Source organism: Mus musculus, chromosome 13 (genome assembly GCF_000001635.26).
Source record: "Mus musculus strain C57BL/6J chromosome 13, GRCm38.p6 C57BL/6J".
NCBI classification, from domain to species: Eukaryota; Metazoa; Chordata; class Mammalia; order Rodentia; family Muridae; genus Mus; species Mus musculus.
Window position 1 is genome coordinate 83,118,695 of NC_000079.6, and position 12,447 is coordinate 83,131,141.

A 12,447-nucleotide genomic window follows, 5' to 3' on the forward strand; every position below is an offset into this window, starting at 1 on the left:
AATGTCTTTAGTAGTGTGGTACACCTCCTCATAGACCTTTCCGTGTCCTCTGTAGAAACCTTCTTTGCCTTATGTCTGGTTATAAGTCTAAAGGCAACTATTGGTGGGCACTAAGGGACATCAGTATTATCTTGCCTATTGTCACCTATTTTCTAGAGAAAGTCATTGCTGATTTAGCAGCCAATGAAGGATTATTTTCCAAAGTAAAAAGCAGAAAAGGCAATATTTCAGAGAGTGAGGATAAAAGAAATCTTACACTAAGGATGGAGAGACTATATCAGCAGGTGAGGTAAACCCTTGAGAATCTGCAGGTTCAAAGTTCTCAGCTTTGATACAGTCCTCCTACACATCCTAAGCTACAGGATCAGTTCTTTACCATTAATGCCCCTATTTTGGCCATTGACTCAACCTACAAGAATGAGGATGGGACTTGAATTTTTGCTGTAATTCAGTCAAATTTAAAATGAGGGATTTGACTTGATTTCCTGCAACTTGTGCTCTGTGGCTGCTAGAAAGAAGATTCTTTTGCTGTGCACATTTATATAAATAAAATTTATTAAAATGTCTTGCAGGTATGGTCCAGCTAATCCAATATCTACCAATAGAAAGCCCAATAACCTAGTAATTGTTCAGTCCATAAATCTGTATATGCCAGATTTCTAAAACTACAAATGGACAATGTATTTGCTAGCAAGGGGAGAACAAGCAGACAAAGACGGAGCTTCCTTCTTCTGTGTCACTTATATAGGGTGCTAGCAGAAGGTGTGGCCCAGATTAATGGTAGATCTTTCCAGTAGAAAACATCTGAGTGAAAGGCATATCTTCCCACCTCAAAACGTAAGTATTAAAAGTAGATATTCCCATTTGAAATGATTTAGAAAAATCCTCACAAGTCTATCCAGACAACTGGCTCTTAATTAATTCCAGATTTAGTCAAGTTAACAATCAAGAATAGCCATCACAATTTCTTAACAGTCCCATTTTTATGGTCTGAGAAGAATTATATTAGTGCACATAAATGTATGATCTGTATATTACCATACAGTATGTGAAAAAAATTAGGATTTTCTTACTGGGTAGTAGGTTTGAGAGTTACTCCAGAGATGCTTACATTACTCAAAATGTTTTAAAATCTCTTCTTTAAAATTGTCATTTGAGGTAGTTAAGGTTGTCACTGTATAGTCACATCTTACACTTATCAGAAGAGGCGTTATCCAACTCTCAGACACACATTTCAGATTTGATCTTAAATGTCTAAGAAGGCAGAAACCATGTCTGTCTTGCTCCTTGTTTCTGGTATATTGGCTGCCACTTATTAAGCATCTAACAATTATTTGTTCAATGAGTTGTTTAAAAAAGTTCTGACCCAACCTTTAAGGATGATGATTGCCATGATTGATAGGCAGGGGCTCAAAGGAAACTTTCCAGAACAAATTTCCTAAATAAAATTATTTTTGAACTGTAATGCTGCTCTTGGAACAAGCTCAAGGTTCTTAATTAGAAGTGGCAACATTCATTGTATTTACACGTCTGTCTTCTGGCTGACCTGTTTATATTGTTGAACTTATTTTTATCTCACCTTTCAGAAAATTCAAGCATATTAAAACAACAAGTATAACAAAAGAGAAACTCATAATAACAATAATTTTAACAAATACACATTGGTATAATCATATGTCAGATAAAAAGCAAACAGCAGCCCACAGGGTGCATCCCTTATGTGTGGTTAGTTATGGAGTGACAGAAAGTATCAAGAAATAGAGAACAAATGAGACTCACCCAGCCTTAAGCACATGTCTGCTTGCCATCTGGCCCCTTGTTCCCTGTTGAGTAAAAGAGTTACTTACAGATAGAAAGAATGCAGTCAGAAGGAAACATTCTGGGGTAACTAGGGTAACAAGATTCCCAGATTGATAATATGTGCACAAGACTCAGGACTCTTGCTGGTGTCATGATAACCACATCATCGTAAAGTCCCTTTCAGGGCTCCACGCGTTACACAAAAGGGCCTTTCCACGGTACTTATATTTTCTTTTGCTTGAACATGAAAGAAAGAACAGATCATAGAGAAAGCCACACTGATTATAAGACAAAACTCTCTGTCTTTTCTGAACATGAATTATTCTCAGGAGAGTTTATGGCTAATGGTCTCGGGTAGTTTTAAGTTACTTTAGGCACACACGTAACAAAAATCGAGAACCAGTGCATACGGCACAAACATAAGCTTTTCTTCCATTGTTTGATTATTTGCAATCTAAAACCTTTTGGCCAGAAAAGGATGATTTTGTATGTGCTAGTAATCACACTGAATTCACACTGGCACTCATAACTAGCCAGAGAATATACTTACTTGTTCCGTTCTCTGCCCTCTGAAACATTAATCTAAGGAAATTCAAGTAGGTTTAGCTAAAAACATGGCAAAATGTTAAAAAATGGTAGGCAGTGTTAGACTTGCCACCAGGCCACTAGCTTACCTATGTGGGATCACTCTAATTTTAATAACATTCAGACTGTGGATACTATTTATGTGATGTAAAATCAACACACAAAAGTAGAACATGGATATAGATGGGGTGCTCATTTATTTATTTTTAAAAACAAGGGAAATACTGTAATGAAGAAAAGAGGCTTAATTGAACTCTGAAGCAGGTGGAATTTTGATCTGAATCTTTTAGGTAAGATAGTAACAGTAAAGGCAGTGTTCAGTAACCATTTGCAAGGTATTTATAGTTCAACATCATTAAAGGACCATCTGAAGACCTGTGCCTGTGGCTGATTCTACTACAATTTCTCATGAACCAAAACTAAATTTCAAAATTGTAAACCAGATCCTATAACTATAAAGATAAAATGTTTTAATTTTTTTAATTCTATGTATATGTGTACATGTGTGTGTGTGAGGGAGAGATGGGCAGAGACAGAGAGACAAAGACAGAGAGATTGTGAAAGTTGAGTGCTGTCTCTTTGGAGTTCATGAGAAGGTATTGGATTCCCTAAAGCTTGAGTCACAGGTGATACTCGGGTGTCCGAGGATGTCCTCCTTGTTGCTTCTAGATCAAAGTCTGATTTATAAGCTCAGAATTTAGAGTGGCTCCTATTTTCCCAGCCTGATCTTCCCAGTCCTTCTATGGGCATTGACTTTAGTTCAGCAGTTTGGACAGTCTCCAGAATACAGGTTCTATCACATTTCTCATGTCACTGCACTCTCTGCAGAAGGGCCATATATTTGTACCATACTTGCAAGAAAGTTGCGGTCTATTCTTCAAGACTTGGGCTCATCTCTCTGAAGTCTGTGTATGCAGACACAGTTACAGCTACTTGAAATTACAGAACCTATATTCTATTCAATCATTTTCTTTATTTTGCTGTTTTATGTTGACAGTGTTTTGATCTCACTGATATAATAGCCCTGAAATTTATTCTCAAAGGGACTAAGGTACACCAATGCATACTCCAAAAGTATACATATTTATGGTACTTAGTTGTCAAACCTGCTGTAACAAAATACCTTAGAATGCACACATAAAACAGAGAACATATTTTGTTACACATCTAGAGGGCTGAGAATCCATCCTCAAGATTCCACATAATACTGTATTAGGTGAGGCTGGCATTTCTGGCTTACTGAAGTAAAGGACAGAACTTAAGAAACAAACAACATAATTTCTGTTTTAGCAATGAAAATCCATATATTTGAAGAATCATTTAATTTCACGTTTCTTGATTATAAATATTTAGTTTCAATAAAAATGTTGTTTTGTAAAGGTTTGTCTTCTCTTTATCCTTGCATGAGTTTGCATACTGGGCAAAACCCCTTTCTCCTTCTGTGATGTCACATTTTACAAAGATATGGCCCTATCAAAACAAGGATTTTATTAACTTAATTACTTCCTTAAATTCCCCATCTCAAATGCAGCCACACCAGAGTTTGGGGTTTCAAAACTTGAATTTTGAGGGAATATTATAATTTCATCCATATTAATAAACTAGTGTTCCCATTGCCTGTGTTAAGTCTGAAATAATTACAAACATTCATATTCTTAAATTGCACATGAAGGAGAACTGGATGAAGAAAATAGATTAATTCCAATTATCAAAATTACTCAGGTAGAGTGTACCATGTGCACGTCCCTATTATATAAGTACATTCATTTCTTTAAGGATTTCATAATAAAATATGCTTCATAGAAATTCAAATAAAATGGATCAAATAAGAGGTTCTAGTGGTAGGGAGGAACCAGAAAACAGGTTCAAAATTGGCTTCTACCATGCACCATCTATGTGAAGATAAGGCAAGTTGTTCAACACTCTAACTTTTTGGCTTCATATGCCAAGGCACTGTGCTATAAATAACAGAAGAGTTAAAGAAGATAAGAGAGGATACTTTGGATATGGTAACACCACAAACACAACGATGGGTGAGGAAGAGCCCTTTCATAAAACTCCTCTGACAAGTCCAAAATCCTTTATTTCTTCCCCACTAGAAAAGACAACTTTTCTCTAGAGCATTTCCTCCCTATAAGGGAAGCCTTAGTGCATTAAGCAGTTTTGCATACCTATTTATCACAACTATTTCACACTGGTGTTTTATGCTGGGTCTCCACCAGGAAACGCTGACTTCATGAAAATCAGCATAGTTCAATTCTGAATCATAACGAAGTTGTAGCAAATGCAGAGTGAGAAATTGTGTACAAGTGAATAGCACATGGGTTGCTTGAAGGCTTCCTGCACTCACGCTGCCACGCTGAGCATCAAAACTGGGAAAGCTCAGATGGAAATGACCAAGTGTGATTTGAACATAAAGTCTACTATATAGTGAGAGTTCTTATAAAATATCTCCAAAATAGCTTATCATGTACTATCAGCAAATAGACTTGTCTGCCAACCAGGAAGCCTTCAGTTTTTTGTCAGCACTGACAAAAACTGACCTCCAATGACTGCCAATTACTGCTTCACCTTCCAACAAGGGATGATCAGGCCACACTCCCAGATCTCATAAAAGTGGGTTGTATTTGCAGAGTCCATGGCAACAAATGGAGACCAGGTGGAGCTACATAGGAAAAACAAGAAAAATGGCTCCTCACCAGAAACAAGAGAGGAACAGGAGAGGACAGATTCAGAAGCCCCAGGCTCCCAAATCTCCTGTTGTGAAGTTGTGTGTGTGTGTGTGTGTGTGTGTGTACACTATTTATTTTTGCAAAGCTTCACTTCATGTTGAATTGACAATGTTCTTAAATATTATACTTTAAAGAAAAGATTAAAAGAAGGAGAGAAAAGATTACATGAACTATCAATCTAATTAATGCCTAAATTCCCATCATTTAATATATCAAAAAGCAAGAAAACATCCCAGTTCAAGAAATAGTCATAGAATACATAAATTAAAACAGATTTCAGAAGCTTTTTGAACTGAAAAATATAACAATTGTTACATTACTTGTGTCTTGTTTAATTATTTTTTAATATACAAAAGTGGCAATATATTACAAATATACACTTAAGTTATTAGCAAAAGATCATGGAGAAGGCAGATAGAGGTAATCCTGACTACAGGACACTCACTTGCATCTCAGCACCTAGGGAATGCTTTCAAATTTCTTAAGTATCTACCGCTCAGCTGTTTGCACAGGAGTTCACACAAGCAGAGGTATTTTTTTCTTCTTAATCATGTACCTTTTAAGATTCATAATTTAGGATGAGCAAAAGGCTCCACAGGAGGTGGGGATGAATTAAAAACCATAAAATTGATGCTATCACTCTGATTGACATACCAATGGTTCATCATACATTTCCTGTTTGTCAGGAATGAAAGGTGTTCACATTCTGTAATAATACCTAATAATGTTTTGGAAAGACAAACAGCCATCTGACTACATTTTAGCAGGATGGATTTTTTTTTCCTTATGTCAGCACGGAAATCAGAAGCTAGAGTATAAATTACAACCCTATATAAAGGATGACCTAGATATTTAATAGCTGCAGCTATTCCAGTCTACTACTTGGACCTCCCCAGGTCTCCGATGCTATATTCCAGCATGCTTGAAATCACCATTATAACTTCAGACTAATTCCAGAGAGTGTCCAGGGAGCATGATGTCCAGGAACACCATAATAAACTGCAGAGCATGAGGATCGTCTGCTCCCTATAGCTGCCTCATCACTTCAGCCAACCACCTACTTAGAGCTCTGTCTCATTCAACAGTTTACTTTTTGTGCAGGGTAGGAAAGAGTGTCTTGTGCATAGCAACCAGGAGACCAGAATCCCTGATGCTGTGGCACTGATTATATAAGTATGGGCAAGCCATTTGACTTACTGTGTTTCCATGTCAGCACAGACTACCACTGGTACACTTATCTTGACTATTTAGATGACTTTTAAAATAATCATAAAATGTTATTTTTAAAACAGTATATATTCTGATTCTAACTGTGAATTTAAATTAGTTAAATAAAAGATCTGAAAAACATTTAAAGTCATGTCTTCTAGGGGAAAACTTTGACAAAATAATGAAGAATCAAAAAGGCCTTGCACCTATGTAACATGGTAACATAAGGGAGAAAAATACAAGTCTATTCACAGCCATTCAGTAATTATTCTTACAGAGAAATTTTAGCCCAAGGCATACCCATTCACTCCTGGTCCTGCAATTACCATTATATTCCTACTGAGTATCACATTTTAGGTACCATTTAGTGCTAAAATTTGGAGTGAAAGTAGAGCGAGGGTAAAAACAGAAATCTATCTGAAATTTCCAGGAAGGAAACAACAGGAATGTTAGGGTTAAATGTGCTAAAGATTATAATTTTGCATGTTAATGTCTAAGATTCTGTAATTTCTGTAGAATATTTTAAAAAATAAAAGTGAATGTCTGTATTATAATCACTTCTTAATAATCCAAAAATTGGGCTCTAGAAATGGATCCTTTCTTTGTCTCTGCCCTTATAAACATGATTCTGGCTGACCTGGGAAGCCTATGGAAATGTGATCCCAAATGGAAAAATAGGAATATGCTGTAGTCTGGGCTCTTGTAATAGCACTGCTGCGAAGGAATCAAAAAAGGTTTTGGAGAACAATGTACTGCTATTGTTTATTAAATCAGATAAAGGACTGAAGCAAAAACCGGGTTTCCAACCTCCCGCTTAGCATTGCACTCTGTGTGCCTTGACAGCGTTAATTTCCTTGTATTTTTTTTTAGGCCTATCTTTGGTAAAAGAACAAAAGAACAGGCTTTTCTTCAAAGTTTCTACTAATAAAATCTGCTTGTTGACAGGTATGCTCACAGACATAACATAAATGATGTTGGAAAACAACAGGTCCTTCTTACTGCATCCGAATGGTCCTGTAAAGCAACCCAATCAGGACTTGAGTACACTTAAATCATGACCTGATTTCATTTTACAAACATAAAAACAAAACCAGAATGTTCAGCACATGCTGGCATAACTTTTACGTGACAGTCTATAGGTCATAGAGCTTCTTTAGTTAAATTGATAAGCATGGGAATACCAGGAAAAGCCCTTTGAATCTTATCTGATAAAATCTATTTAAGTCCTCCAGCAAAACACAATCTTGACTAGACAGGTGGTTCGAGCCTTAGTAGTCCTCAATGAGAACATGAAGATTAGGGTAAGTATTGTCTTACCAATGTGTTTGCTGTGTCCCTGAAATGGAGCTATCACAATAAGGTCAGATATTCAGGTCAATGGTTATTATCAGAAGAATATAATTTGCATGACTATACACCTCATGGCAAGTCTCATGGCAAATATAGGTGCAAATATGAATAAATCCTATTTCTATACTTGCTACATAATTAGACTGGCATTAATTAAATGGCAGGAGAAGCAATGAGAGCATTGTTTGGAGAGTAGCTTGTTCCAAGTTCTGATTATAACTTGTTTCCCAAAGAAGGAGCCGCCCACAGCTTAGAAGACAGAAGATCCTCATCACAGATTTGCTGCAAACAGCTCTGCTCAGCTCAGTCCCTGCCAGACTTAGGGCCACACATACCCATCCAAGATGGCTAAAGAAGACTCTCAAAAAGACAGCTTTTTCTTTCTTTCTTTTTTTTTTTTTTTTTTGCTTTAGATTTCACAAGGGTTGTGTGGTCGGTCCTGCCTCTGACTGACTTAAATCCTGCACCTAAAGCCGAGAACTGCTCTCTAATAACAATTCTCCGCATTCATCTACCACCCCAACACTGAGCACAGACTATATGTTAGACATGAAAGGCTTTGTATGATCCCACCCAGCTTCCCAATAACACCGGGGAAAAATGCTATACAGGTCCAAATTCATAGAAAGAGAAACATGATGCAAACGTTACCCTGGTTACAGTTATGGAGACTGTCAAAACCAGACTTGGATCCATCCTCCCCACCATGGGATGAATCTTAGCTCCAATTCTTCACTGTATAGAATGGGCCTGGGACGTGATAGGAAGTGACCAAAATACAATACAAAGATTATTTCTAGTAAGTCAATAATTTTTAATTTCCCAGAATTTTTTTGAGTGAGTCACTCCAAAGAAACATTTTGTCATGTAGTTGTTGTATTAGATGGGACCTACTCTATAGGTTCCTATGGACTGAATATATGCCTGGGCTAGGAGCAAGGTTAAATAGTGAGTAATAAGCTTCCAATTCCAATTAAGCAAGTACAACTGATGTCTTGGAGAACATGTCCTCAGTAACACATTCCTGCTCTCGTTATCACTACTAATAAAGAATGGAATGAAGTATTAAAACAAGTTTTAAATTTTATATTCCTTAGCATTAGAAATATCTAGCCAAAAAATAGTAAATAAATTGTCTGGTAAGAAATAATTTAAATACAGGAATAAAATTAGTGAGACTTGAACATGACAAAGAAAGATGTTTACAACTTAGTCTCTTGCTGCCAGAGAACCCTTGACTATAGATTACCTTCAGAGACCATCATTTCTTCATTAGCAGATAAATCCATAGAACATCCAGAGTACATCTGAATTTGTTCAATATCATTTATATACTATAATATATATTATAGTATATTATGATATATTATATATTATAATATGTATTATATTATAATATCATTTAGCACTTGGCCTGAGACCTAGCCAACATTTAAGCATGCTTTCTGAACGAAGAGATGGCATTCTAAAAATGTCAAGCCATCCCTACCATCAACTTAAAAACCATCAGAGCTTACTGTTGTGTAACAATTCCTACACAAGATTGCTGTGTTTTCCTCTTAGGCAGCATCTCTGCTTATATAGCTCATATGCCTCTTCTGGAATGGTTAAAATGATATTATCTAAAGCCAAAGTGAAAACTTTTCAAATTCCTCTAGAATAAGCTTAAATGTAGCTATAGCTGCCTTGATGGCAGCAAGAGGAAAAGATAGGTGGATGTCTGGTTCCTTGGGTAACAGAGCCTCTTGCTTAGACTGGTGCCAGATACTGACACTGTACCAATAGAGGCTATGAATTGTGCAGAATTACCCTTTCAACAAGAGTAATTTCATCCTTAGATAGCAACTTCTGAGAAGGGTAAATTGAGTTTCCTACCATGTCTGGCCCCAGGTGCTTTTCTGCAAATCAGGGGCTGGTCTTGGATCTGAAGAGAAAATTCATTGCAGTGTCCTTTGGGCATACATTACAACAGACCTTGCAGAGGTTGAAGATGTCTATTGGCAAGAAGAAGGTAGTATGTGTGATCTTAGCTTTGGGTTTGACTTCATACTAATCTTTGCTCTGGAACCATTGCACTAAGACTTGTTGGTCTAATTTCAGAAAGGGAATACATAATTCTCTTTCACATAAAGATGTATGAAGCCCCCAATACAAATTTGCTAAATAACATTGATTTGTGCTCTGTTTGTAAAATTATCATTTGTTTTATTCAATAGAAAAAATTTACAAGTTAGCTACTCATAGATGTTTTGGATGTTATCCTAACAGAGGCCTGCCCAAGATCATTGCAGGTAGTTGTCAACTTAGACACATGGAAGCTGAAACTCTGCCTTCATTTTGTTTTTCAAACAGTATACTCTACCGAGATCTTGCCATCAGCTGTAAAACTTGTTTATTTTGTTGTTCATATAAAGTAAAACTTTCTCGGTCCAGCTATGCTTTCCTGCATGACACTTAAGTTTCACTTGGTCCATTTGTGACTTCTTTTTTCCTTCTCAAGTTACCACCGACCAGCTGTTTCATGACAATGCCAGAATACATGGGTAAAAAGCACATGTGATTTCTCCAAAGTCAACATTTCTCCTAGGGATGGTTCTATGAGGGATGGTTCTATGGGCACACAGGAACAATGTAACACCTACACATAACCCTGTCTAAGCTTCCTTTTTATACTACAAGATACTTGGGTTAAGAACAAAACAAATACAATGAGAATTTAATGAGAAGACTGGGTGTAATTTTTATTATGATACATGAACTAAACAGTTTGAAACCTTTCCATATGGATCAGACAGCACTTTTGCCACTGTGACGTAATTGGAGATGTGGTGCTTCAATTTTGGCTTACCAAAAAGCTGTAGATTGCCCCAACACAGTCCTTAGTCAATAAACAGTGACTATTTCACTGTTACAAAGCTGCTCATTTGTTAGTTTTTAAAAACATACTATTAATCATGATTAAAATATACCATATGAAAAACACCTACTATCTGCAAGGAAAAATAAAACCCACACAGCTGTAAAAATGTTTGGAAGATTTAAAAATAAAAACCTGAATGAATTCTAAAAATATAGCAATGAATAATTATAATGTTTATAAATTCCATTTTATGAGAATATTCATGTCTTTAAGGAAAAAATCAATTGGAGTCTATTTTAAATATATGTCAGCTTAAATGCATAAAAATCAAATAAGAATTAACTACCTGTTCATTTTAATTATGATAGCTCTGAAGAATTACTTGATATAGCCAGTAATGCTGCTCTTCCATGAAACTGGTTTGGGAGTCAATGTCCCTCAGGAGGTGATCAAGATTGAATAAGGTTATTAGATTAGACACTGATCTAATAAACCCGGGGACCTCATAAGAACTCAGAACCCTCTCTTCACTACAGGAGAATGCAAGGAGGTGACCCAGTAAATGAGTCCTCATCAAAACCCAACAACCTGACCTCAGGCTTGTATCCTCCAAACTATAAGAAACAAATTACCTATACCTAATCTACTGAGTAGTCAGGGCATCAGCCCATCCAGATGATACAATACTTCAAATAACATAATTAGAATAAAAGTAGGAAATTTAATGAAATAATATTTATAAGAAATTTTAGATTCTTTATGATTTTATACATATAACCAATGGAATATTTTAAATTATATTCTTTTATTAATTTGTAATAGACAGTTTAAGAAAATCAGCATGTATGTACTGCAAGCATGGCTGCAAATGAAATATTCTCATCGTCTTAAAAGTTTGTATATTCTTGCCATATTAGAAACTTAGTTTCACTACCCAATAGTTACTGCTAAAAGGTTCTGTTAAGAAATGTTATTTTTTTCTTTTATTAATAGAAAAGTTTGAATCTTTCTTAGTGGTCTTTCTTTGACTTTTCTTCAACACTCTGGTCAAAAGAGAAGCAAACATTTTTGAGAGCATCTGACAAGCCATATATACAGTTCAAGGGGACATTCCTCTGTGTTCCCCCTCTCCCTGCTGTGTGAGTGCCAACTTGGGTTTTCCTCTATAAACCCAGGAAAAATATTTCACCAATTTAAGTGCAGGATCTTCTAAACCAAATGTTAGATGCCATTGAGATTCTGCTATCTCTGATGTCTACAGTGGTACAAGGAAGAGTAGTTAGTCTCCCTCTTATCTGATTTTTTTTCCTGGTGCCATGCCAAAAGAATAAATTTGAAGAGAGAGTATAACTTGAAATTCAGACAAATTTGTGTTAAATCCTAGTATTGTCATCTATTAGCCAAGCATACTCAAAATTCAGTCTCAGTTTCCAAATGAAAGAATGTTCATGAATCTAGTCACATTTAAACACATGGAAAACTCAGGAAAGGAAGAACAGCTAAGGGTTAATCCACTTTAGAGGTGAAAATGTCTTGATGAATGTGGCAGATGACTAACTGCTTAACTGTAGACTACATTTCCCAGCATGCTTTGTAGTTACAATTTTAGCCATTTGTAGGAATTCATATCGATTCTACTCATGAACACAAGTTCAATACACTATCATTTATACTCTGGTTAACATCCATATAAACAACAATCCACGAAAGTAACTCCAAAAGAGGTCCTAAAAGATTCGACTTCAAAATGTTAGAAATGGGATTCCAGAATGGGAATTGGCCTACCACACTAATAGTGATATAACCAGAAGATAACAAATCTTTTAAAAGTAAAGTCACCAAGATTTTAGAGCGTTCTTTCATATAAACTGGTATCAAATACCTACTAGTAAGGTGTTTCATGATTTAGGG

At 36.0% G+C, this 12,447-nt stretch overlaps 1 long non-coding RNA gene across 2 annotated transcripts in view; it reads right to left on the minus strand.

Moving 5' to 3' along the window:
* The window catches only part of Gm33073, a 48,796-nt gene extending 46,953 nt beyond the window's left edge, over positions 1-1,843 (minus strand). For both annotated transcript variants that reach the window (XR_382688.2, XR_382689.1), the window contains exon 1: positions 1,780-1,843. This is a non-coding gene — a long non-coding RNA (predicted gene, 33073). The remainder of the gene's footprint in view (positions 1-1,779) is intronic.
* Positions 1,844-12,447: the final 10,604 nt, after the last annotated feature.